Below are 26,406 nucleotides of genomic sequence, written 5' to 3' on the forward strand. Positions count from 1 at the left end.
GTGTGCACGAGGTAGGTCAGAGTGTGCTTGAGGTAGCTCAGAGTGTGAGCGAGGTAGGTCAGAGTGTGCTTGAGTTAGCTCAGAGTGTGCACGAGGTGTGTGAGGTACCTCAGGCTTTGTGTGAGGGATCGCAGAGTGTGTGTGAGGTACCTCAGAGTGTGAACGAGGTATCACAGAATGTGTATGAGGGATCGCAGAGTGTGTGTGAGGTACCGTAGAGTGTGTGTGAGGTACCTCAGGGTGTGTGTGAGGGATCGCAGAGTGTGTGTGAGGTACCGCAGAGTGTGTGTGAGGTACCTCAGGGTGTGTGTGAGGGATCGCAGAGTGTGTGTGAGGTATCGCAGAATGTGTGTGAGCTATCGCAGTGTGTGTTTGAGGTATCGCAGAGTGTGTGCTAGGTAGCTCAGAGTGTGTGTGAGGGATCGCAGAGTGTGTGTGAGGTAGCTCAGAATGTGTGTGAGGGATCGCAGAGTATGTGTGAGGTACCGCAGGGTAGCTCAGAGAGTGCACGAGGTAGCTCAGAGTGTGCACAAGGTAGCTCAGAGTGTGAACGAGGTAGGTCAGAGTGTGAACGAGGTAGGCCAGAGTGTGCACGAGGTAGGTCAGAGTTTGCTTGAGGTAGCTCAGAGTGTGAACGAGGTAGGTCAGAGTGTGTGCGAGGTAGCTCAGAGTGTGCACGAGGTAGGTCAGAGTGTGCTTGAGGTAGCTCAGAGTGTGAACGAGGTAGGTCAGAGTGTGCGTGAGGTAGGTCAGAGTGTGTGTGTGGTACCTCAGAGTGTGTGTGAGGTACCGCAGAGTGTGTGTGAGGTAGGTGAGAGTGTGTGTGAGGTAGGTCAGAGTGTGAACGAGGTAGGTCAGAGTGTGTGTGAGGTACCGCGGAGCGTGTACACGATTGCTCAGAGTGTGAACGGTGTAGATCAGAGTGTGCACGAGGTAGCTCAGAGTGTGGACGAGATAGCTCAGAGTGTGTGCGGGGTAGGTCAGAGTGTGCACGAGGTAGGTCAGAGTGTGCTTGAGGTAGCTCAGAGTGTGAACGAGGTAGGTCAGAGTGTGCTTGAGGTAGCTCAGAGTGTGCACGAGGTGTGTGAGGTACCTCAGGCTTTGTGTGAGGGATCGCAGAGTGTGTGTGAGGTACCTCAGAGTGTGAACGAGGTATCACAGAATGTGTGTGAGGGATCGCAGAGTGTGTATGAGGTACCGTAGAGTGTGTGTGAGGTACCACAGGGTGTGTGTGAGGGATCGCAGAGTGTGTGTGAGATACCGCAGAGTGTGTGTGAGGTACATCAGAGTGTGTGTGAGGTAGGTCAGAGTGTGTGTGAGTTAGGTCAGAGTGTGTGTGAGGTATCGCACAGTGTGTGTGAGGTATCGAAGTGTGTGTTTGAGGTATCGCAGAGTGTGTGCGAGGTAGCTCAGAGTGTGTGTGAGGGATCGCAGAGTGTGTGTGAGGTAGCTCAGAGTGTGTGTGAGGTATCGCAGAGTGTGTGTGAGGTACCGCAGAGTGTGTGTGAGGTACCTCAGGGTGTGTGTGAGGGATCGCAGAGTGTGTGTGAGATACCGCAGAGTGTGTGTGAGGTAGGTCAGAGTGTGTGTGAGTTAGGTCAGAGTGTGTGTGAGGTACCTCAGAATGTGTGTGAGGTAGGTCAGAGTGTGTGTGAGGTAGGTCAGAGTGTGTGTGAGTTAGGTCAGAGTGTGTGTGAGGTACCTCAGAATGTGTGTGAGGTAGGTCAGAGTGTGTGTGAGTTAGGTCAGAGTGTGTGTGAGGTACCTCAGAATGTGTGTGAGGTAGGTCAGAGTGTGTGTGAGGTAGGTCAGAGTGTGTGTGAGGTACCTAAGAGTGTGTGTGAGGTAGGTCAGAGTGTGTGTGAGGTAGGTCAGAGTGTGTGTGAGTTAGGTCAGAGTGTGTGTGAGGTACCTCAGAGTGTGTGTGAGGTAGGTCAGAGTGTGTGTGAGGTAGGTCAGAGTGTGTGTGAGGTACCTCAGAGTGTGTGTGAGGTACATCAGAGTGTGTGTAAGGTAGGTCAGAGTGTGTGTGTGGTACCTCAGAGTGTGTGTGAGGTACCGCAGAGTGTGTGTGAGGTAGGTCAGAGTGTGTGTGAGGTAGGTTAGAGTGTGCACGAGGTAGCTCAGAGTGTGGACGAGATAGCTCAGAGTGAGTGCGGGGTAGGTCAGAGTGTGCACGAGGTAGGTCAGAGTGTGCTTGAGGTAGCTCAGAGTGTGAACGAGGTAGGTCAGAGTGTGTGCAAGGTAGCTCAGAGTGTGCACGAGGTAGGTCAGAGTGTGCTTGAGGTAGCTCAGAGTGTGAACGAGGTAGGTCAGAGTGTGCTTGAGGTAGCTCAGAGTGTGCACGAGGTGTGTGAGGTACCTCAGGCTTTGTGAGAGGGATCGCAGAGTCTGTGTGAGGTACCTCAGAGTGTGAACGAGGTATCACAGAATGTGTGTGAGCGATCGCAGAGTGTGTGTGAGGTACCGTAGAGTGTGTGTGAGGTACCTCAGGGTGTGTGTGAGGGATCGCAGAGTGTGTGTGAGGTACCGCAGAGTGTGTGTGAGGTAACTCAGGGTGTGTGTGAGGGATCGCAGAGTGTGTGTGAGGTATCGCAGAATGTGTGTGAGGTATCGCAGTGTGTGTTTGAGGTATCGCAGAGTGTGTGCTAGGTAGCTCAGAGTGTGTGTGAGGGATCGCAGAGTGTGTGTGAGGTAGCTCAGAATGTGTGTGAGGAATCGCAGAGTATGTGTGAGGTACCGCAGAGTAGCTCAGAGAGTGCACGAGGTAGCTCAGAGTGTGCACAAGGTAGCTCAGAGTGTGAACGAGGTAGGTCAGAGTGTGAACGAGGTAGGTCAGAGTGTGCACGAGGTAGGTCAGAGTTTGCTTGAGGTAGCTCAGAGTGTGAACGAGGTAGGTCAGAGTGTGTGCGAGGTAGCTCAGAGTGTGCACGAGGTAGGTCAGAGTGTGCTTGAGGTAGCTCAGAGTGTGAACGAGGTAGGTCAGAGTGTGCGTGAGGTAGGTCAGAGTGTGTGTGTGGTACCTCAGAATGTGTGTGAGGTACCGCAGAGTGTGTGTGAGGTAGGTCAGAGTGTGTGTGAGGTAGGTCAGAGTGTGCACGAGGTAGGTCAGAGTGTGTGTGAGGTACCGCGGAGCGTGTATACGATTGCTCAGAGTGTGAACGGTGTAGATCAGAGTGTGCACGAGGTAGCTCAGAGTGTGGACGAGATAGCTCAGAGTGTGTGCGGGGTAGGTCAGAGTGTGCACGAGGTAGGTCAGAGTGTGCTTGAGGTAGCTCAGAGTGTGAACGAGGTAGGTCAGAGTGTGCTTGAGGTAGCTCAGAGTGTGCACGAGGTGTGTGAGGTACCTCAGGCTTTGTGTGAGGGATCGCAGAGTGTGTGTGAGGTACCTCAGAGTGTGAACGAGGTATCACAGAATGTGTGTGAGGGATCGCAGAGTGTGTATGAGGTACCGTAGAGTGTGTGTGAGGTACCACAGGGTGTGTGTGAGGGATCGCAGAGTGTGTGTGAGATACCGCAGAGTGTGTGTGAGGTACATCAGAGTGTGTGTGAGGTAGGTCAGAGTGTGTGTGATTTAGGTCAGAGTGTGTGTGAGGTATCGCACAGTGTGTGTGAGGTATCGAAGTGTGTGTTTGAGGTATCGCAGAGTGTGTGCGAGGTAGCTCAGAGTGTGTGTGAGGGATCGCAGAGTGTGTGTGAGGTAGCTCAGAGTGTGTGTGAGGTATCGCAGAGTGTGTGTGAGGTACCGCAGAGTGTGTGTGAGGTACCTCAGGGTGTGTGTGAGGGATCGCAGAGTGTGTGTGAGATACCGCAGAGTGTGTGTGAGGTAGGTCAGAGTGTGTGTGAGTTAGGTCAGAGTGTGTGTGAGGTAACTCAGAATGTGTGTGAGGTAGGTCAGAGTGTGTGTGAGGTAGGTCAGAGTGTGTGTGAGTTAGGTCAGAGTGTGTGTGAGGTACCTCAGAATGTGTGTGAGGTAGGTCAGAGTGTGTGTGAGTTAGGTCAGAGTGTGTGTGAGGTACCTCAGAATGTGTGTGAGGTAGGTCAGAGTGTGTGTGAGGTAGGTCAGAGTGTGTGTGAGGTAGGTCAGAGTGTGTGTGAGGTACCTCAGAGTGTGTGTGAGGTACATCAGAGTGTGTGTGAGGTAGGTCAGAGTGTGTGTGTGGTACCTCAGAGTGTGTGTGTGGTACCTCAGAGTGTGTGTGAGGTACCGCTGAGTGTGTGTGAGGTAGGTCAGAGTGTGTGTGAGGTAGGTCAGAGTGTGCACGAGGTAGGTCAGAGTGTGTGTGAGGTACCGCAGAGCGTGTATGCGATGGCTCAGAGTGCGAACGGTGTAGATCAGAGTGTGCACGAGATAGCTCACAGTGTGTGCGGGGTAGGTCAGAGTGTGCACGAGGTAGGTCAGAGTGTGCTTGAGGTAGCTCAGAGTGTGAACGAGGTAGGTCAGAGTGTGAGCGAGGTAGCTCAGAGTGTGCACGAGGTAGGTCAGAGTGTGCTTGAGGTAGCTCAGAGTGTGCACGAGGTGTGTGAGGTACCTCAGGGTGTGTGTGAGGGATCGCTGAGTGTGTGTGTGGTACCTCAGAGTGTGTGTGAGGTACCGCAGAGCGTGTATGCGATTGCTCAGAGTGCGAACGGTGTAGATCAGAGTGTGCACGACTTGGCTCAGAGTGTGCACGAGATAGCTCACAGTGTGTGCGGGGTAGGTCAGAGTGTGCACGAGGTAGGTCAGAGTGTGCTTGAGGTCGCACAGAGTGTGAACGAGGTAGGTCAGAGTGTGAGCGAGGTAGCTCAGAGTGTGCACGAGGTAGGTCAGAGTGTGCTTGAGGTAGCTCAGAGTGTGCACGATGTGTGTGAGGTACCTCAGGGTGTGTGTGAGGGATCGCTGAGTGTGTGTGAGGTACCTCAGAGTGTGAACGAGGTAGCACAGAATGTGTGTGAGGGATCGCAGAGTGTGTGTGAGGTACCGTAGAGTGTGTGTGAGGTACCTCAGGGTGTGTGTGAGGGATCGCAGAGTGTGTGTGAGTTACCGCAGAGTGTGTGTGAGGTACATCAGGGTGTGTGTGAGGGATCGCAGAGTGTGTGTGAGGTATCGCAGAGTGTGTGTGAGGTATAGCAGTGTGCGTTTGAGGTATCGCAGAGTGTGTGCGAGGTAGCTCAGAGTGTGTGTGAGGGATCGCAGAGTGTGTGTGAGGTAGCTCAGAGTGTGTGTGACGTATCGCAGAGTGTGTGTGAGGTATCGCAGTGTGTGTGCGAGGTAGCTCAGAGTGTGTGTGAGGGATCGCAGAGTGTGTGTGAGGTAGCTCAGAGTGTGTGTGACGTATCGCAGAGTGTGTGTGAGGTACCGCAGAGTGTGTGTGAGGTACCGCAGAGTGTGTGTGAGGTACCTCAGGGTGTCTGTGAGGGATCGCAGAGTGTGTGTGAGATACCTCAGAGTGTGTGTGAGGTAGGTCACAGTGTGTGTGAGGTAGGTCAGAGTGTGTGTGAGGTAGGTCAGAGTGTGTGTGAGGGATCGCAGAGTGTGTGTGAGGTACCGCAGAGTGTGTGTGAGGTATCGCAGAGTGTGCGTGAGGTACCGCAGAGAGTGTGTGAGGTACTTCAGGGTGCCTGTGAGGGATCGCAGAGTGTGTGTGAGATACCTCAGAGTGTGTGTGAGGTAGGTCACAGTGTGTGTGAGGTAGGTCAGAGTGTGTGTGAGGTAGGTCAGAGTGTGTGTGAGGGATCGCAGAGTGTGTGTGAGGTACCGCAGAGTGTGTGTGAGGTACCGCAGAGTGTGTGTGAGGTATCGCAGAGTGTGCGTGAGGTACCGCAGAGTGTGTGTGAGGTACCTCAGGGTGTCTGTGAGGGATCGCAGAGTGTGTGTGAGATACCTCAGAGTGTGTGTGAGGTAGGTCACAGTGTGTGTGAGGTAGGTCAGAGTGTGTGTGAGGTAGGTCAGAGTGTGTGTGAGTGATCGCAGAGTGTGTGTGAGGTACCGCAGAGTGTGTGTGAGGTAGCTCAGAGTGTGTGTGAGGTACCGCAGAGTGTGTGTGAGGTACCGCAGAGTGTGTGTGAGGTACCGCAGAGTGTGTGTGAGGTATCGCAGAGTGTGTGTGAGGTACCGCAGAGTGTGTGTGAGGTAGCTCAGAGTGTGTGTGAGGTACCGCAGAGTGCGTGTGAGGTATCGCAGAGTGTGTGTGAGGTATCGCAGACTGTGTGTGAGGTACCTCAGAGTGTGTGTGAGGTATCGCAGAGTGTATGTGAGGTAGGTCAGAGTGTGTGTGTGGTACCTCAGAGTGTGTGTGAGGTACCTCAGTTTGAGTGTGAGGTACTTCAGAGTGTGTGTGAGGTAGGTCAGAGTGTGTGTGAGGTAGGTCAGAGTGTGCACGAGGTAGGTCAGTGTATATGTGATGTACCGCAGAGCGTGTATGCGATTGCTCAGATTGTGAACGGTGTAGATGAGAGTGAGCACGAGGTAGCTCACAGTGTGCGCCGCGAGGTAGGTTAGAGTGTGCATCAGGTAGCTCAGAGTGTGCAGAAGGTAGCTCAGAGTATGTGTGAGGTACGCATTGTGTGTGTGTGAGGTAGCTCAGAGTGTGTGTGAGGGATCGCAGAGTGTGTGTGAAGTACCGCAGAGTGTGTGTGAGGTACCTCAGAGTGTGTGTGAGGTACCTCAGAGTGTGTGTGAGGTACCTCAGAGTGTGTGTGAGGTAGGTCAGAGTGTGTGTGAGGTAGGTCAGAGTGTGTGTGAGGTAGGTCAGAGTGTGTGTGAGGTAGGTCAGAGTATGTGTGTGGTACCTCACAGTGTGTGTGAGGTACCTCAGATTGAGTGTGAGGTACTTCAGAGTGTGTGTGAGGTAGGTCAGATTGTGTGTGAGGTAGGTCAGAGTGTGCACGAGGTAGGTCAGAGTGTGTGTGAGGTACCGCAGAGGGTGTATGCGATTGCTCGGAGTGTGAACGGTGTAGATCAGAGTGTGCACGAGGTAGCTCACAGTGTGCGCCGCGGGTTAGGTTAGAGTGTGCATCAGGTAGATCTGAGTGTGCAGAAGGTAGCTCAGAGTGTGTGTGAGGTACCGCAGTGTGTGTGTGTGAGATAGCTCAGAGTGTGTGTGAGGTAGCTCAGAGTGTGTGTGAGGTATCGCAGAGTGTGTGTGAGGTACCGCAGAGTGTGTGTGAGGTACCTCAGGGTGTGTGTGAGGAATCGCAGAGTGTGTGTCAGGTATCGCAGAGTGTGTGTGAGGTACCTCAGTGTGTGTGCGAGGGATCGCAGAGTGTGTGTGAGGTATCGCACAGTGTGTGTGAGGTATCGAAGTGTGTGTTTGAGGTATCGCAGATTGTGTGCGAGGTAGCTCAGAGTGTGTGTGAGGGATCGCAGAGTGTGTGTGAGGTAGCTCAGAGTGTGTGTGAGGGATCGCAGAGTGTGTGTGAGGTAGCTCAGAGTGTGTGTGAGGTATCGCAGAGTGTGTGTGAGGTACCGCAGAGTGTGTGTGAGGTACCTCAGGGTGTGTGTGAGGGATCGCAGAGTGTGTGTGAGGTACATCAGAGTGTGTGTGAGGTAGGTCAGAGTGTGTGTGAGTTAGGTCAGAGTGTGTGTGAGGTACCTCAGAATGTGTGTGAGGTAGGTCAGAGTGTGTGTGAGGTAGGTCAGAGTGTGTGTGAGGTAGGTCAGAGTGTGTGTGAGGTACATCAGAGTGTGTGTGACGTAGGTCAGAGTGTGTGTGTGGTACCTCAGAGTGTGTGTGTGGTGCCTCAGAGTGTGTGTGAGGTACCGCTGAGTGTGTGTGAGGTAGGTCAGAGTGCGTGTGAGGTAGGTCAGAGTGTGTGTGAGGTACCGCAGAGCGTGTATGCGATTGCTCAGAGTGCGAACGGTGTAGATCAGAGTGTGCACGACTTGGCTCAGAGTGTGCACGAGATAGCTCACAGTGTGTGCGGGGTAGGTCAGAGTGTGCACGAGGTAGGTCAGAGTGTGCTTGAGGTAGCTCAGAGTGTGAACGAGGTAGGTCAGAGTGTGAGCGAGGTAGCTCAGAGTGTGCACGAGGTAGGTCAGAGTGTGCTTGAGGTAGCTCAGAGTGTGAACGAGGTAGGTCAGAGTGTGCTTGAGGTAGCTCAGAGTGTGCACGAGGTGTGTGAGGTACCTCAGGGTGTGTATGAGGGATCGCTGAGTGTGTGTGAGGTACCTCAGAGTTTGAACGAGGTAGCTCAGAATGTGTGTGAGGGATCGCAGAGTGTGTTGAGGTACCGTAGCGTGTGTGTGAGGTACCTCAGGGTGTGTGTGAGGGATCGCAGAGTGTGTGTGAGTTACTGCAGAGTGTGTGTGAGGTACCTCAGGGTGTGTGTGAGGGATCGCAGAGTGTGTGTGAGGTATCGCAGAGTGTGTGTGAGGGATCGCAGACTGTGTGTGAGGTACCTCAGAGTATGTGTGAGGTAGGTCAGAGTGTGTGTGAGGTAGGTCAAAGTGTGTGTGAGGTAGGTCAGAGTGTGTGTTAGGGATCGCAGAGTGTGTGTGAGGTACCGCAGAGTGTGTGTGAGGTACCTCAGGGTGTGTGTGAGGTATCGCAGAGTGTGTGTGAGGTATCGCAGAGTGTGTGTGAGGTATCGCAGACTGTGTGTGAGGTATCGCAGACTGTGTGTGAGGTACCGCAGAGTGTGTGTGAGGTACCGCAGACTGAGTGTGAGGTATCGCAGAGTGTATGTGAGGTAGGTCAGAGTGTGTGTGTGGTACCTCAGAGTGTGTGTGAGGTACCTCAGATTGAGTGTGAGGTACTTCAGAGTGTGTGTGAGGTAGGTCAGAGTGTGTGTGAGGTAGGTCAGAGTGTGCACGAGGTCGGTCAGAGTATGTGTGACTAACCGCAGAGCGTGGATGCGATTGCTCAGATTGTGAACGGTGTAGATCAGAGTGAGCACGAGGTAGCTCACAGTGTGCGCCGCGAGGTAAGTTAGAGTGTGCATCATGTAGATCTGAGTGTGCAGAAGGTAGCACAGAGTATGTGTGAGGTAGCGCAGTGTGTGTGTGTGTGGTAGCTCAGAGTGTGTGTGAGGTATCGCAGAGTGTGTGTGAGGTATCGCAGAGTGTGTGTGAGGTACTTCAGAGTGTGTGTGAGGGATCGCAGAGTGTGTGTGTGGTAGCTCAGAGTGTGTGTGAGGGATCGCAGAGTGTGTGTGAGGTACCGCAGAGTGTGTGTGAGGTTCCTCAGGGTGTGTGTGAGGGATCGCAGAGTGTGTGTGAGGTATCGCAGAGTGTGTGTGAAGTATCGCAGAGTGTGCGTGAGGTACCTCAGGGTGCGGGTGAGGGATCGCAGAGTGTGTGTGAGGTACCTCAGAGTGTGTGTGAGGTAGGTCAGAGTGTGTGTGAGGTTGGTCAGAGTGTGTGTGAGGTAGGTCAGAGTGTGTGTGTGGTACCTCAGAGTGTGTGTGAGGTAGGTCAGAGTGTGTGTGAGGTAGGTCAGAGTGTGTGTGAGGTAGGTCACAGTGTGTGTGAGGTAACTCAGAGTGTGTGTGAGGTACCTCAGAGTGTGTATGAGGTAGGTCAGGGTGTGTGTGTGGTACCTCAGAGTGTGTGTCAGGTACCACAGAGTGTGTGTGAGGGAGGTCAGAGTGTGTGTGAGGTAGGTCAGAGTGTGCACGAGGTAGGTCAGAGTGTGTGTGAGGTACCGCAGAGCGTGTATGCGATTGCTCAGAGTGTGAACGGTGTAGATTAGAGTGTGCACGAGATAGCTCAGAGTGTGTGCGGGGTAGGTCAGAGTGTGCACGAGGTAGGTCAGAGTGTGCTTGAGGTAGCTCAGAGTGTGAACGAGGTAGGTCAGAGTGTGTGTGAGGTATCGCAGAGTGTGTGTGAGGCAGCTCAGAGTGTGTGTGAGGTATCGCAGTGTGTGCGTGAGGTACCGCAGAGTGTGTGTGAGGTACCTCAGGGTGTGTGTGAGGGATCGCAGAGTGTGTGTGAGGTACCTCAGAGTGTGTGTGAGGTAGGTCAGAGTGTGTGTGAGGTAGGTCAGAGTGTGTGTGAGGTAGGTCAGAGTGTGTGTGAGGGATCGCAGAGTGTGTGTGAGGTACCGCAGAGTGTGTGTGAGGTAGCTCAGAGTGTGTGTGAGGTATCGCAGAGTTTGTGTGAGGTATCGCAGAGTGTTTGTGAGGTATCGCAGACTGTGTGTGAGGTACCGCAGAGTGTGTGTGAGGTAGGTCAGATTGTGTGTGAGGTAGGTCAGAGTGTGCACGAGGTAGGTCAGAGTGTGTGTGAGCTACCGCAGAGCGTGTATGCGATTGCTCAGAGTGTGAACGGTGTAGATCAGAGTGTGCACGAGGTAGCTCCCAGTGTGCGCCGCGAGGTAGGTTAGAGTGTGAATCAGGTAGATCTGAGTGTGCAGAAGGTAGCTCAGAGTGTTTGTGAGGTACCGCAGTGTGTGTGTGTGAGGTAGCTCAGAGTGTGTGTGAGGTAGCTCAGAGTGTGTGTGAGGTATCGCAGAGTGTGTGTGAGGTATCGCAGAGTGTGTGTGAGGTAGCTCAGAATGTGTGTGAGGGATCGCAGAGTGTGTGTGAGGTACCGCAGAGTGTGTGTGAGGTACCTCAGGGTGTGTGTGGGGGATCGCAGAGTGTGTGTGAGGTACCGCAGATTGTGTGTGAGATACCTCGGTGTGTGTGAGAAGGATCGCAGAGTGTGTGTGAGGTATCGCACAGTGTGTGTGAGGTATCGCAGTGTGTGTTTGAGGTATCGCAGTGTGTGTGCGAGGTAGGTCAGAGTGTGTGTGAGGTACCTCAGGGTTTGTGTGAGGGATCGCAGAGTGTGTGTGAGGTACCGCAGAGTGTGTGTGAGGTTCCTCAGGGTGTGTGTGAGGGATCGCAGAGTGTGTGTGAGGTATCGCAGAGTGTGTGTGAGGTATCGCAGAGTGTGTGTGAGGTATCGCAGAGTGTGTGTGAGGTATCGCAGAGTGTTTGTGAAGTATCGCAGAGTGTGCGTGAGGTACCTCAGGGAGCGGGTGAGGGATCGCAGAGTGTGTGTGAGGTACCTCAGAGTGTGTGTGAGGTAGGTCAGAATGTGTGTGTGGTACCGCAGTGTGTGTGTGTGAGGTAGCTCAGAGTGTGTGTGAGGTATCGCAGAGTGTGTGTGAGGTATCGCAGAGTGTGTGTGAGGTACCTCAGAGTGTGTGTGAGGGATCGCAGAGTGTGTGTGAGGTAGCTCAGAATGTGTGTGAGGGATCGCAGAGTGTGTGTGAGGTAATGCAGAGTGTCTGTGAGGTACCTCAGGGTGTGTGTGAGGGATCGCAGAGTGTGTGTGAGGTACCGCAGAGTGAGTGTCAGGTTCCTCAGGGTGTGTGTGAGGGATCGCAGAGTGTGTGTGAGGTATCGCAGAGTGTGCGTGAGGTACCTCAGGGTGCGTGTGAGGGATCGCAGAGTGTGTGTGAGGTACCTCAGATTGTGTGTGAGGTAGGTCAGAGTGTGTGTGAGGTTGGTCAGAGTGTGTTTGAGGTAGGTCAGAGTGTGTGTGAGGTACCTCAGAGTGTGTGTGAGGTAGGTCAGAGTGTGTGTGAGATTGGTCAGAGTGTGTGTGAGGTGGGTCAGAGTGTGTGTGAGCTAGCTCAGAGTGTCTGTGAGGTACCTCAGAGTGTGTGTGAGGTAGGTCAGGGTGTGTGTGTGGTACCTCAGAGTGTGTGTCAGGTACCACAGAGTGTGTGTGAGGTAGGTCAGAGTGTGTGTGAGGTAGGTCAGAGTGTGCACGAGGTAGGTCAGAGTGTGTGTGAGGTACCGCAGAGCGTGTATGCGATTGCTCAGAGTGTAGATTAGAGTGTGCACGAGATAGCTCAGAGTGTGTGCGGGGTAGGTCAGAGTGTGCACGAGGTAGGTCAGAGTGTGCTTGAGGTAGCTCAGAGTGTGTGTGAGGTATCGCAGAATGTGCGTGAGGTACCGCAGAGTGTGTGTGAGGTACCTCAGAGTGTGTGTGAGGTAGGTCAGAGTGTGTGTGAGGTAGGTCAGAGTGTGTGTGAGGTAGGTCAGAGTGTGTGTGAGGTAGGTCAGAGTGTGTGTGAGGGATCGCAGAGTGTGTGTGAGGTACCGCAGAGTGTGTGTGAGGTAGCTCAGAGTGTGTGTGAGGTATCGCAGAGTTTGTGTGAGGTATCGCAGAGTGTGTGTGAGGTATCGCAGACTGTGTGTGAGTTACAGCAGAGTGTGTGTGAGGTACCGCAGGGTGTGTGTGAGGGATCGAAGAGTTTGCGTGAGGTACCTCAGAGTGTGTGTGAGGGATCGCAGAGTGTTTGTTTGAGGTACCGCAGAGTGTGTGTGAGGTACCTCAGAGTTTGTGTGAGGTACCTCAGGGGTGTGTGAGGTACCTCAGATTGAGTGTGAGGTACTTCAGAGTGTGTGTGAGGTCGGTCAGATTGTGTGTGAGGTAGGTCAGAGTGTGCACGAGGTAGGTCAGAGTGTGTGTGAGCTACCGCAGAGCGTGTATGCGATTGCTCAGAGTGTGAAAGGTGTAGATGAGAGTGTGCACGAGGTAGCTCCCAGTGTGCGCCGCGAGGTAGGTTAGAGTGTGCATCAGGTAGATCTGAGTGTGCAGAAGGTAGCTCAGAGTGTGTGTGAGGTACCGCAGTGTGTGTGTGTGTGAGGTAGCTCAGAGTGTGTGTGAGGTAGCTCAGAGTGTGTGTGAGGTATCGCAGAGTGTGTGTGAGGTATCGCAGAGTGTGTGTGAGGTAGCTCAGATTGTGTGTGAGGGATCGCAGAGTGTGTGTGAGGTACCGCAGAGAGTGTGTGAGGTAGGTCAGAGTGTGTGTGAGGTACCTCAGAGTGTGTATGAGGTACATCAGAGTGTGTGTGAGGTAGGTCAGATTGTGTGTGTGGTACCTCAGAGTGTGTGTGAGGTACCGCTGAGTGTGTGTGAGGTAGGTCAGAGTGTGTGTGAGGTAGGTCAGAGTGTGCACGAGGTAGGTCAGAGTGTGTGTGAGGTGCCGCAGAGCGTGTATGCGATTGCTCAGAGTGCGAACAGTGTAGATCAGAGTGTGCACGAGTTGGCTCAGAGTGTGCACGAGATAGCTCACAGTGTGTGCAGGGTAGGTTAGAGTGTGCACGAGGTAGGTTAGAGTGTGCTTGAGGTAGCTCAGAGTGTGAACGAGGTAGGTCAGAGTGTGAGCGAGGTAGCTCAGAGTGTGCACGAGGTAGGTCAGAGTGTGCTTGAGGTAGCTCAGAGTGTGAACGAGGTAGGTCAGAGTGTGCTTGAGGTAGCTCAGAGTGTGCACGAGGTGTGTGAGGTACCTCAGGGTGTGTATGAGGGATCGCTGAGTGTGTGTGAGGTACCTCAGAGTTTGAACGAGGTAGCTCAGAATGTGTGTGAGGGATCGCAGAGTGTGTTGAGGTACCGTAGCGTGTGTGTGAGGTACCTCAGGGTGTGTGTGAGGGATCGCAGAGTGTGTGTGTGTTACTGCAGAGTGTGTGTGAGGTACCTCAGGGTGTGTGTGAGGGATCGCAGAGTGTGTGTGAGGTATCGCAGAGTGTGTCTGAGGTATAGCAGTGTGCGTTTGAGGTATCGCAGAGTGTGCGTGAGGTACCGCAGAGTGTGTGTGAGGGATCGCAGACTGTGTGTGAGGTACCTCAGAGTATGTGTGAGGTAGGTCAGAGTGTGTGTGAGGTAGGTCAAAGTGTGTGTGAGGTAGGTCAGAGTGTGTGTTAGGGATCGCAGAGTGTGTGTGAGGTACCGCAGAGTGTGTGTGAGGTAGCTCAGAGTGTGTGTGAGGTATCGCAGAGTGTGTGTGAGGTATCGCAGAGTGTGTGTGAGGTATCGCAGACTGTGTGTGAGGTACCGCAGAGTGTGTGTGAGGTACCGCAGACTGAGTGTGAGGTATCGCAGAGTGTATGTGAGGTAGGTCAGAGTGTGTGTGTGGTACCTCAGAGTGTGTGTGAGGTACCTCAGATTGAGTGTGAGGTACTTCAGAGTGTGTGTGAGGTAGGTCAGAGTGTGTGTGAGGTAGGTCAGAGTGTGCACGAGGTCGGTCAGAGTATGTGTGACTAACCGCAGAGCGTGGATGCGATTGCTCAGATTGTGAACGGTGTAGATCAGAGTGAGCACGAGGTAGCTCACAGTGTGCGCCGCGAGGTAGGTTAGAGTGTGCATCATGTAGATCTGAGTGTGCAGAAGGTAGCACAGAGTATGTGTGAGGTAGCGCAGTGTGTGTGTGTGTGGTAGCTCAGAGTGTGTGTGAGGTATCGCAGAGTGTGTGTGAGGTATCGCAGAGTGTGTGTGAGGTACCTCAGGGTGTGTGTGAGGGATCGCAGAGTGTGTGTGAGGTATCGCAGAGTGTGTGTGAAGTATCGCAGAGTGTGCGTGAGGTACCTCAGGGTGCGGGTGAGGGATCGCAGAGTGTGTGTGAGGTACCTCAGAGTGTGTGTGAGGTAGGTCAGAGTGTGTGTGAGGTTGGTCAGAGTGTGTGTGAGGTAGGTCAGAGTGTGTGTGAGGTACCTCAGAGTGTGTGTAAGGTAGGTCAGAGTGTGTGTGAGGGATCGCAGAGTGTGTGTGTGGTAGCTCAGAGTGTGTGTGAGGGATCGCAGAGTGTGTGTGAGGTACCGCAGAGTGTGTGTGAGGTTCCTCAGGGTGTGTGTGAGGGATCGCAGAGTGTGTGTGAGGTATCGCAGAGTGTGTGTGAAGTATCGCAGAGTGTGCGTGAGGTACCTCAGGGTGCGGGTGAGGGATCGCAGAGTGTGTGTGAGGTACCTCAGAGTGTGTGTGAGGTAGGTCAGAGTGTGTGTGAGGTTGGTCAGAGTGTGTGTGAGGTAGGTCAGAGTGTGTGTGAGGTACCTCAGAGTGTGTGTGAGGTAGGTCAGAGTGTGTGTGAGGTAGGTCAGAGTGTGTGTGAGGTAGGTCACAGTGTGTGTGAGGTAACTCAGAGTGTGTGTGAGGTACCTCAGAGTGTGTATGAGGTAGGTCAGGGTGTGTGTGTGGTACCTCAGAGTGTGTGTCAGGTACCACAGAGTGTGTGTGAGGGAGGTCAGAGTGTGTGTGAGGTAGGTCAGAGTGTGCACGAGGTAGGTCAGAGTGTGTGTGAGGTACCGCAGAGCGTGTATGCGATTGCTCAGAGTGTGAACGGTGTAGATTAGAGTGTGCACGAGATAGCTCAGAGTGTGTGCGGGGTAGGTCAGAGTGTGCACGAGGTAGGTCAGAGTGTGCTTGAGGTAGCTCAGAGTGTGAACGAGGTAGGTCAGAGTGTGTGTGAGGTATCGCAGAGTGTGTGTGAGGCAGCTCAGAGTGTGTGTGAGGTATCGCAGTGTGTGCGTGAGGTACCGCAGAGTGTGTGTGAGGTACCTCAGGGTGTGTGTGAGGGATCGCAGAGTGTGTGTGAGGTACCTCAGAGTGTGTGTGAGGTAGGTCAGAGTGTGTGTGAGGTAGGTCAGAGTGTGTGTGAGGTAGGTCAGAGTGTGTGTGAGGGATCGCAGAGTGTGTGTGAGATACCGCAGAGTGTGTGTGAGGTAGCTCAGAGTGTGTGTGAGGTATCGCAGAGTTTGTGTGAGGTATCGCAGAGTGTTTGTGAGGTATCGCAGACTGTGTGTGAGGTACCGCAGAGTGTGTGTGAGGTAGGTCAGATTGTGTGTGAGGTAGGTCAGAGTGTGCACGAGGTAGGTCAGAGTGTGTGTGAGCTACCGCAGAGCGTGTATGCGATTGCTCAGAGTGTGAACGGTGTAGATCAGAGTGTGCACGAGGTAGCTCCCAGTGTGCGCCGCGAGGTAGGTTAGAGTGTGAATCAGGTAGATCTGAGTGTGCAGAAGGTAGCTCAGAGTGTTTGTGAGGTACCGCAGTGTGTGTGTGTGAGGTAGCTCAGAGTGTGTGTGAGGTAGCTCAGAGTGTGTGTGAGGTATCGCAGAGTGTGTGTGAGGTATCGCAGAGTGTGTGTGAGGTAGCTCAGAATGTGTGTGAGGGATCGCAGAGTGTGTGTGAGGTACCGCAGAGAGTGTGTGAGGTACCTCAGGGTGTGTGTGGGGGATCGCAGAGTGTGTGTGAGGTACCGCAGATTGTGTGTGAGATACCTCGGTGTGTGTGAGAAGGATCGCAGAGTGTGTGTGAGGTATCGCACAGTGTGTGTGAGGTATCGCAGTGTGTGTTTGAGGTATCGCAGTGTGTGTGCGAGGTAGGTCAGAGTGTGTGTGAGGTACCTCAGGGTTTGTGTGAGGGATCGCAGAGTGTGTGTGAGGTACCGCAGAGTGTGTGTGAGGTTCCTCAGGGTGTGTGTGAGGGATCGCAGAGTGTGTGTGAGGTATCGCAGAGTGTGTGTGAGGTATCGCAGAGTGTGTGTGAGGTATCGCAGAGTGTGTGTGAGGTATCGCAGAGTGTTTGTGAAGTATCGCAGAGTGTGCGTGAGGTACCTCAGGGTGCGGGTGAGGGATCGCAGAGTGTGTGTGAGGTACCTCAGAGTGTGTGTGAGGTAGGTCAGAATGTGTGTGTGGTACCGCAGTGTGTGTGTGTGAGGTAGCTCAGAGTGTGTGTGAGGTATCGCAGAGTGTGTGTGAGGTATCGCAGAGTGTGTGTGAGGTACCTCAGAGTGTGTGTGAGGGATCGCAGAGTGTGTGTGAGGTAGCTCAGAATGTGTGTGAGGGATCGCAGAGTGTGTGTGAGGTAATGCAGAGTGTCTGTGAGGTACCTCAGGGTGTGTGTGAGGGATCGCAGAGTGTGTGTGAGGTACCGCAGAGTGAGTGTCAGGTTCCTCAGGGTGTGTGTGAGGGATCGCAGAGTGTGTGTGAGGTATCGCAGAGTGTGCGTGAGGTACCTCAGGGTGCGTGTGAGGGATCGCAGAGTGTGTGTGAGGTACCTCAGATTGTGTGTGAGGTAGGTCAGAGTGTGTGTGAGGTTGGTCAGAGTGTGTTTGAGGTAGGTCAGAGTGTGTGTGAGGTACCTCAGAGTGTGTGTGAGGTAGGTCAGAGTGTGTGTGAGGTTGGTCAGAGTGTGTGTGAGGTGGGTCAGAGTGTGTGTGAGCTAGCTCAGAGTGTCTGTGAGGTACCTCAGAGTGTGTGTGAGGTAGGTCAGGGTGTGTGTGTGGTACCTCAGAGTGTGTGTCAGGTACCACAGAGTGTGCACGAGGTAGGTCAGAGTGTGCTTGAGGTAGCTCAGAGTGTGTGTGAGGTATCGCAGAATGTGCGTGAGGTACCGCAGAGTGTGTGTGAGGTACCTCAGAGTGTGTGTGAGGTAGGTCAGAGTGTGTGTGAGGTAGGTCAGAGTGTGTGTGAGGTAGGTCAGAGTGTGTGTGAGGTAGGTCAGAGTGTGTGTGAGGGATCGCAGAGTGTGTGTGAGGTACCGCAGAGTGTGTGTGAGGTAGCTCAGAGTGTGTGTGAGGTATCGCAGAGTTTGTGTGAGGTATCGCAGAGTGTGTGTGAGGTATCGCAGACTGTGTGTGAGTTACAGCAGAGTGTGTGTGAGGTACCGCAGGGTGTGTGTGAGGGATCGAAGAGTTTGCGTGAGGTACCTCAGAGTGTGTGTGAGGGATCGCAGAGTGTTTGTTTGAGGTACCGCAGAGTGTGTGTGAGGTACCTCAGAGTTTGTGTGAGGTACCTCAGGATGTGTGTGAGGTACCTCAGATTGAGTGTGAGGTACTTCAGAGTGTGTGTGAGGTAGGTCAGATTGTGTGTGAGGTAGGTCAGAGTGTGCACGAGGTAGGTCAGAGTGTGTGTGAGCTACCGCAGAGCGTGTATGCGATTGCTCAGAGTGTGAAAGGTGTAGATGAGAGTGTGCACGAGGTAGCTCCCAGTGTGCGCCGCGAGGTAGGTTAGAGTGTGCATCAGGTAGATCTGAGTGTGCAGAAGGTAGCTCAGAGTGTGTGTGAGGTACCGCAGTGTGTGTGTGTGAGGTAGCTCAGAGTGTGTGTGAGGTAGCTCAGAGTGTGTGTGAGGTATCGCAGAGTGTGTGTGAGGTATCGCAGAGTGTGTGTGAGGTAGCTCAGATTGTGTGTGAGGGATCGCAGAGTGTGTGTGAGGTACCGCAGAGAGTGTGTGAGGTAGGTCAGAGTGTGTGTGAGGTACCTCAGAGTGTGTATGAGGTACATCAGAGTGTGTGTGAGGTAGGTCAGATTGTGTGTGTGGTACCTCAGAGTGTGTGTGAGGTACCGCTGAGTTTGTGTGAGGTAGGTCAGAGTGTGTGTGAGGTAGGTCAGAGTGTGCACGAGGTAGGTCAGAGTGTGTGTGAGGTGCCGCAGAGCGTGTATGCGATTGCTCAGAGTGCGAACGGTGTAGATCAGAGTGTGCACGAGTTGGCTCAGAGTGTGCACGAGATAGCTCACAGTGTGTGCAGGGTAGGTCAGAGTGTGCACGAGGTAGGTCAGAGTGTGCTTGAGGTAGCTCAGAGTGTGAACGAGGTAGGTCAGAGTGTGAGCGAGGTAGCTCAGAGTGTGCACGAGGTAGGTCAGAGTGTGCTTGAGGTAGCTCAGAGTGTGAACGAGGTAGGTCAGAGTGTGCTTGAGGTAGCTCAGAGTGTGCACGAGGTGTGTGAGGTACCTCAGGGTGTGTATGAGGGATCGCTGAGTGTGTGTGAGGTACCTCAGAGTTTGAACGAGGTAGCTCAGAATGTGTGTGAGAAATCGCAGAGTGTGTTGAGGTACCGTAGCGTGTGTGTGAGGTACCTCAGGGTGTGTGTGAGGGATCGCAGAGTGTGTGTGAGTTACTGCAGAGTGTGTGTGAGGTACCTCAGGGTGTGTGTGAGGGATCGCAGAGTGTGTGTGAGGTATCGCAGAGTGTGTGTGAGGTATAGCAGTGTGCGTTTGAGGTATCGCAGAGTGTGCGTGAGGTACCGCAGAGTGTGTGTGAGGGATCGCAGACTGTGTGTGAGGTACCTCAGAGTGTGTGTGAGGTAGGTCAGAGTGTGTGTGAGGTAGGTCAAAGTGTGTGTGAGGTAGGTCAGAGTGTGTGTTAGGGATCGCAGAGTGTGTGTGAGGTAGCTCAGAGTGTGTGTGAGGTATCGCAGAGTGTGTGTGAGGTATCGCAGAGTGTGTGTGAGGTATCGCAGACTGTGTGTGAGGTACCGCAGAGTGTGTGTGAGGTACCGCAGACAGAGTGTGAGGTATCGCAGAGTGTGTGTGAGGTAGGTCAGAGTGTGTGTGTGGTACCTCAGAGTGTGTGTGAGGTACCTCAGATTGAGTGTGAGGTACTTCAGAGTGTGTGTGAGGTAGGTCAGAGTGTGTGTGAGGTAGGTCAGAGTGTGCACGAGGTCGGTCAGAGTATGTGTGACTAACCGCAGAGCGTGGATGCGATTGCTCAGATTGTGAACGGTGTAGATCAGAGTGAGCACGAGGTAGCTCACATTGTGCGCCGCGAGGTAGGTTAGAGTGTGCATCATGTAGATCTGAGTGTGCAGAAGGTAGCACAGAGTATGTGTGAGGTAGCGCAGTGTGTGTGTGTGTGGTAGCTCAGAGTGTGTGTGAGGTATCGCAGAGTGTGTGTGAGGTATCGCAGAGTGTGTGTGAGGTACTTCAGAGTGTGTGTGAGGGATCGCAGAGTGTGTGTGTGGTAGCTCAGAGTGTGTGTGAGGGATCGCAGAGTGTGTGTGAGGTACCGCAGAGTGTGTGTGAGGTTCCTCAGGGTGTGTGTGAGGGATCGCAGAGTGTGTGTGAGGTATCGCAGAGTGTGTGTGAAGTATCGCAGAGTGTGCGTGAGGTACCTCAGGGTGCGGGTGAGGGATCGCAGAGTGTGTGTGAGGTACCTCAGAGTGTGTGTGAGGTAGGTCAGAGTGTGTGTGAGGTTGGTCAGAGTGTGTGTGAGGTAGGTCAGAGTGTGTGTGAGGTACCTCAGAGTGTGTGTGAGGTAGGTCAGAGTGTGTGTGAGGTAGGTCAGAGTGTGTGTGAGGTAGGTCACAGTGTGTGTGAGGTAACTCAGAGTGTGTGTGGGGTACCTCAGAGTGTGTATGAGGTAGGTCAGGGTGTGTGTGTGGTACCTCAGAGTGTGTGTCAGGTACCACAGAGTGTGTGTGAGGGAGGTCAGAGTGTGTGTGAGGTAGGTCAGAGTGTGCACGAGGTAGGTCAGAGTGTGTGTGAGGTACCGCAGAGCGTGTATGCGATTGCTCAGAGTGTGAACGGTGTAGATTAGAGTGTGCACGAGATAGCTCAGAGTGTGTGCGGGGTAGGTCAGAGTGTGCACGAGGTAGGTCAGAGTGTGCTTGAGGTAGCTCAGAGTGTGAACGAGGTAGGTCAGAGTGTGTGTGAGGTATCGCAGAGTGTGTGTGAGGCAGCTCAGAGTGTGTGTGAGGTATCGCAGTGTGTGCGTGAGGTACCGCAGAGTGTGTGTGAGGTACCTCAGGGTGTGTGTGAGGGATCGCAGAGTGAGTGTGAGGTACCTCAGAGTGTGTGTGAGGTAGGTCAGAGTGTGTGTGAGGTAGGTCAGAGTGTGTGTGAGGTAGGTCAGAGTGTGTATGAGGGATCGCAGAGTGTGTGTGAGGTACCGCAGAGTGTGTGTGAGGTAGCTCAGAGTGTGTGTGAGGTATCGCAGAGTTTGTGTGAGGTATCGCAGATTGTGTGTGAGGTATCGCAGACTGTGTGTGAGGTAGGTCACAGTGTGTGTGAGGTAACTCAGAGTGTGTGTGGGGTACCTCAGAGTGTGTATGAGGTAGGTCAGGGTGTGTGTGTGGTACCTCAGAGTGTGTGTCAGGTACCACAGAGTGTGTGTGAGGGAGGTCAGAGTGTGTGTGAGGTAGGTCAGAGTGTGCACGAGGTAGGTCAGAGTGTGTGTGAGGTACCGCAGAGCGTGTATGCGATTGCTCAGAGTGTGAACGGTGTAGATTAGAGTGTGCACGAGATAGCTCAGAGTGTGTGCGGGGTAGGTCAGAGTGTGCACGAGGTAGGTCAGAGTGTGCTTGAGGTAGCTCAGAGTGTGAACGAGGTAGGTCAGAGTGTGTGTGAGGTATCGCAGAGTGTGTGTGAGGCAGCTCAGAGTGTGTGTGAGGTATCGCAGTGTGTGCGTGAGGTACCGCAGAGTGTGTGTGAGGTACCTCAGGGTGTGTGTGAGGGATCGCAGAGTGAGTGTGAGGTACCTCAGAGTGTGTGTGAGGTAGGTCAGAGTGTGTGTGAGGTAGGTCAGAGTGTGTGTGAGGTAGGTCAGAGTGTGTATGAGGGATCGCAGAGTGTGTGTGAGGTACCGCAGAGTGTGTGTGAGGTAGCTCAGAGTGTGTGTGAGGTATCGCAGAGTTTCTGTGAGGTATCGCAGAGTGTGTGTGAGGTATCGCAGACTGTGTGTGAGGTACCGCAGAGTGTGTGTGAGGTAGGTCAGAGTGTGCACGAGGTAGGTCAGAGTGTGTGTGAGCTACCGCAGAGCGTGTATGCGATTGCTCAGAGTGTGAACGGTGTAGATCAGAGTGTGCACGAGGTAGCTCCCAGTGTGCGCCGCGAGGTAGGTTAGAGTGTGCATCAGGTAGATCTGAGTGTGCAGAAGGTAGCTCAGAGTGTTTGTGAGGTACCGCAGTGTGTGTGTGTGAGGTAGCTCAGAGTGTGTGTGAGGTAGCTCAGAGTGTGTGTGAGGTATCGCAGAGTGTGTGTGAGGTATCGCAGAGTGTGTGTGAGGTACCGCAGAGTGTGTGTGAGGTACCTCAGGGTGTGTGTGGGGGATCGCAGAGTGTGTGTGAGGTACCGCAGATTGTGTGTGAGATACCTCGGTGTGTGTGAGAAGGATCGCAGAGTGTGTGTGAGGTATCGCACAGTGTGTGTGAGGTATCGCAGTGTGTGTTTGAGGTATCGCAGTGTGTGTGCGAGGTAGCTCAGAGTGTGTGTGAGGGATCGCAGAGTGTGTGAGGTGGCTCAGAGTGTGTTTGAGGTATGGCAGAGTGTGTGTAAGGTACCGCAGAGTGTGTGTGAGGTACCTCAGGGTGTGTGTGAGGGATCACAGAGTGTGTGTGAGGTACCTCAGAGTGTGTGTGAGGTAGGTCAGAGTGTGTGTGAGGTAGGTCAGGGTGTGTGTGAGTTAGGTCAGAGTGTGTGTGAGGTACATCAGAGTGTGTGTGAGGTAGGTCAGAATGTGTGCGAGGTAGGTCAGAGCGAGTGTGAGGTAGGTCAGAGTGTGTGTGAGGTAGGTCAGAGTGTGTGTGAGGTACCTCAGAGTGTGTGTGAGGTACATCAGAGTGTGTGTGAGGTAGGTCAGAGTGTGTGTGAGGTACCGCAGAGTGTGTGTGAGGTAGCTCAGAGAGTGTGAGAGGTATCGCAGAGTGTGTGTGAGGTATCGCAGAGTGTGTGTGAGGTATCGCAGACTGTGTGTGAGGTACCGCAGAGTGTGTGTGAGGTACCGCAGACTGAGTGTGAGGTATCGCAGAGTGTATGTGAGGTAGGTCAGAGTGTGTGTGTGGTACCTCAGAGTGTGTGTGAGGTACCTCAGATTGAGTGTGAGGTACTTCAGAGTGTGTGTGAGGTAGGTCAGAGTGTGTGTGAGGTAGGTCAGAGTGTGCACGAGGTCGGTCAGAGTATGTGTGACTAACCGCAGAGCGTGGATGCGATTGCTCAGATTGTGAACGGTGTAGATCAGAGTGAGCACGAGGTAGCTCACAGTGTGCGCCGCGAGGTAGGTTAGAGTGTGCATCATGTAGATCTGAGTGTGCAGAAGGTAGCACAGAGTATGTGTGAGGTAGCGCAGTGTGTGTGTGTGTGGTAGCTCAGAGTGTGTGTGAGGTATCGCAGAGTGTGTGTGAGGTATCGCAGAGTGTGTGTGAGGTACTTCAGAGTGTGTGTGAGGGATCGCAGAGTGTGTGTGTGGTAGCTCAGAGTGTGTGTGAGGGATCGCAGAGTGTGTGTGAGGTACCGCAGAGTGTGTGTGAGGTTCCTCAGGGTGTGTGTGAGGGATCGCAGAGTGTGTGTGAGGTATCGCAGAGTGTGTGTGAAGTATCGCAGAGTGTGCGTGAGGTACCTCAGGGTGCGGGTGAGGGATCGCAGAGTGTGTGTGAGGTACCTCAGAGTGTGTGTGAGGTAGGTCAGAGTGTGTGTGAGGTTGGTCAGAGTGTGTGTGAGGTAGGTCAGAGTGTGTGTGAGGTACCTCAGAGTGTGTGTGAGGTAGGTCAGAGTGTGTGTGAGGTAGGTCAGAGTGTGTGTGAGGTAGGTCACAGTGTGTGTGAGGTAACTCAGAGTGTGTGTGGGGTACCTCAGAGTGTGTATGAGGTAGGTCAGGGTGTGTGTGTGGTACCTCAGAGTGTGTGTCAGGTACCACAGAGTGTGTGTGAGGGAGGTCAGAGTGTGTGTGAGGTAGGTCAGAGTGTGCACGAGGTAGGTCAGAGTGTGTGTGAGGTACCGCAGAGCGTGTATGCGATTGCTCAGAGTGTGAACGGTGTAGATTAGAGTGTGCACGAGATAGCTCAGAGTGTGTGCGGGGTAGGTCAGAGTGTGCACGAGGTAGGTCAGAGTGTGCTTGAGGTAGCTCAGAGTGTGAACGAGGTAGGTCAGAGTGTGTGTGAGGTATCGCAGAGTGTGTGTGAGGCAGCTCAGAGTGTGTGTGAGGTATCGCAGTGTGTGCGTGAGGTACCGCAGAGTGTGTGTGAGGTACCTCAGGGTGTGTGTGAGGGATCGCAGAGTGAGTGTGAGGTACCTCAGAGTGTGTGTGAGGTAGGTCAGAGTGTGTGTGAGGTAGGTCAGAGTGTGTGTGAGGTAGGTCAGAGTGTGTATGAGGGATCGCAGAGTGTGTGTGAGGTACCGCAGAGTGTGTGTGAGGTAGCTCAGAGTGTGTGTGAGGTATCGCAGAGTTTGTGTGAGGTATCGCAGAGTGTGTGTGAGGTATCGCAGACTGTGTGTGAGGTACCGCAGAGTGTGTGTGAGGTAGGTCAGATTGTGTGTGAGGTAGGTCAGAGTGTGCACGAGGTAGGTCAGAGTGTGTGTGAGCTACCGCAGAGCGTGTATGCGATTGCTCAGAGTGTGAACGGTGTAGATCAGAGTGTGCACGAGGTAGCTCCCAGTGTGCGCCGCGAGGTAGGTTAGAGTGTGCATCAGGTAGATCTGAGTGTGCAGAAGGTAGCTCAGAGTGTTTGTGAGGTACCGCAGTGTGTGTGTGTGAGGTAGCTCAGAGTGTGTGTGAGGTAGCTCAGAGTGTGTGTGAGGTATCGCAGAGTGTGTGTGAGGTATCGCAGAGTGTGTGTGAGGTACCGCAGAGTGTGTGTGAGGTACCTCAGGGTGTGTGTGGGGGATCGCAGAGTGTGTGTGAGGTACCGCAGATTGTGTGTGAGATACCTCGGTGTGTGTGAGAAGGATCGCAGAGTGTGTGTGAGGTATCGCACAGTGTGTGTGAGGTATCGCAGTGTGTGTTTGAGGTATCGCAGTGTGTGTGCGAGGTAGCTCAGAGTGTGTGTGAGGGATCGCAGAGTGTGTGAGGTGGCTCAGAGTGTGTTTGAGGTATGGCAGAGTGTGTGTAAGGTACCGCAGAGTGTGTGTGAGGTACCTCAGGGTGTGTGTGAGGGATCACAGAGTGTGTGTGAGGTACCTCAGAGTGTGTGTGAGGTAGGTCAGAGTGTGTGTGAGGTAGGTCAGGGTGTGTGTGAGTTAGGTCAGAGTGTGTGTGAGGTACATCAGAGTGTGTGTGAGGTAGGTCAGAATGTGTGCGAGGTAGGTCAGAGCGAGTGTGAGGTAGGTCAGAGTGTGTGTGAGGTAGGTCAGAGTGTGTGTGAGGTACCTCAGAGTGTGTGTGAGGTACATCAGAGTGTGTGTGAGGTAGGTCAGAGTGTGTGTGAGGTACCGCAGAGTGTGTGTGAGGTAGCTCAGAGAGTGTGAGAGGTATCGCAGAGTGTGTGTGAGGTATCGCAGAGTGTGTGTGAGGTATCGCAGACTGTGTGTGAGGTACCGCAGAGTGTGTGTGAGGTACCGCAGACTGAGTGTGAGGTATCGCAGAGTGTATGTGAGGTAGGTCAGAGTGTGTGTGTGGTACCTCAGAGTGTGTGTGAGGTACCTCAGATTGAGTGTGAGGTACTTCAGAGTGGGTGTGAAGTAGGTCAGAGTGTGTGTGAGGTAGGTCAGAGTGTGTGTGAGGTAGGTCAGAGTGTGCACGAGGCAGGTCAGAGTATGTGTGACGTACCGCAGAGCGTGTATGCGATTGCTCAGATTGTGAACGGTGTAGATCAGAGTGAGCACGAGGTAGCTCACAGTGTGCGCCGCGAGGTAGGTTAGAGTGTGCATCAGGTAGATCTGAGTGTGCAGAAGGTAGCTCAGAGTATGTGTGAGGTACCGCAGTGTGTGTGTGTGTGGTAGCTCAGAGTGTGTGTGAGGGATCGCAGAGTGTGTGTGCGGTATCGCAGAGTGTGTGTGAGGTACCTCAGAGTGTGTGTGAGGGATCGCAGAGTGTGTGTGAGGTAGCTCAGAATGTGTGTGAGGGATCGCAGAGTGTGTGTGAGGTAATGCAGAGTGTGTGTGAGGTACCTCAGGGTGTGTGTGAGGGATCGCAGAGTGTGTGTGAGGTACCGCAGAGTGTGTGTGAGGTTCCTCAGGGTGTGTGTGAGGGATCGCAGAGTGTGTGTGAGGTATCGCAGAGTGTGCGTGAGGTACCTCAGAGTGTGTGAGAGGTAGGTCAGAGTGTGTGTGAGGTAGGTCAGAGTGTGTGTGAGTTAGGTCAGAGTGTGTGTGAGGTACATCAGAGTGTATGTGAGGTAGGTCAGAATGTGTGGCGAGGTAGGTCAGAGCGAGTGTGAGGTAGGTCAGAGTGTGTGTGAGGTATGTCAGAGTGTGTGTGAGGTACCTCAGAGTGTGTGTGATACATCAGAGTGTGTGTGAGGTAGGTCAGAGTGTGTGTGAGGTACCGCAGAGTGTGTGTGAGGTAGCTCAGAGAGTGTGTGAGGTATCGCAGAGTGTGTGTGAGGTATCGCAGAGTATGTGTGAGGTATCGCAGACTGTGTGTGAGGTACCGCAGAGTGTGTGTGAGGTACCGCAGACTGAGTGTGAGGTATCGCAGAGTGTATGTGAGGTAGGTCAGAGTGTGTGTGTGGTACCTCAGAGTGTGTGTGAGGTACCTCAGATTGAGTGTGAGGTACTTCAGAGTGTGTGTGAGGTAGGTCAGAGTGTGTGTGAGGTAGGTCAGAGTGTGCACGAGGCAGGTCAGAGTATGTGTGACGTACCGCAGAGCGTGTATGCGATTGCTCAGATTGTGAACGGTGTAGATCAGAGTGAGCACGAGGAGGCTCACAGTGTGCGCCGCGAGGTAGGTTAGAGTGTGCATCAGGTAGATCTGAGTGTGCAGAAGGTAGCTCAGAGTATGTGTGAGGTACCGCAGTGTGTGTGTGTGAGGTAGCTCAGAGTGTGTGTGAGGTATCGCAGAGTGTGTGTGAGGTATCGCAGAGTGTGTGTGAGGTACCTCAGAGTGTGTGTGAGGGATCGCAGAGTGTGTGTGAGGTAGCTCAGAATGTGTGTGAGGGATCGCAGAGTGTGTGTGAGGTAATGCAGAGTGTGTGTGAGGTACCTCAGGGTGTGTGTGAGGGATCGCAGAGTGTGTGTGAGGTACCGCAGAGTGTGTGTGAGGTTCCTCAGGGTGTGTGTGAGGGAT

This window comes from Scyliorhinus torazame, chromosome 12 (assembly GCF_047496885.1).
Source record: "Scyliorhinus torazame isolate Kashiwa2021f chromosome 12, sScyTor2.1, whole genome shotgun sequence".
Taxonomy (NCBI): domain Eukaryota; kingdom Metazoa; phylum Chordata; class Chondrichthyes; order Carcharhiniformes; family Scyliorhinidae; genus Scyliorhinus; species Scyliorhinus torazame.